Genomic DNA, 233 nt, shown 5'->3' on the forward strand with positions numbered 1-233 from the left:
TTTAAGCTTTAAGCACATAGTACAAAGGGAGCGGGGTCTTCCTCAAACGGGAAGGGATCCGGAGATGGAGAGCGGGGAGGGAGAGCAGGCAAGGGGGATGGAGGGAGGAATAGAGCTGTGCTGTGCGCATGCACCGGGCACTGGCTGCAAACCAAGAATGTGCACGTTATCTGTGGAAGATGTGTACTAGGAAAGAAATCAGGTCTGCCTGGTTCACAGACTGATTTGGTTAT

Source organism: Fukomys damarensis, unplaced genomic scaffold, assembly GCF_012274545.1.
Source record: "Fukomys damarensis isolate Sample0158 unplaced genomic scaffold, DMR_v1.0_HiC HiC_scaffold_3, whole genome shotgun sequence".
Taxonomy (NCBI): Eukaryota; Metazoa; Chordata; class Mammalia; order Rodentia; family Bathyergidae; genus Fukomys; species Fukomys damarensis.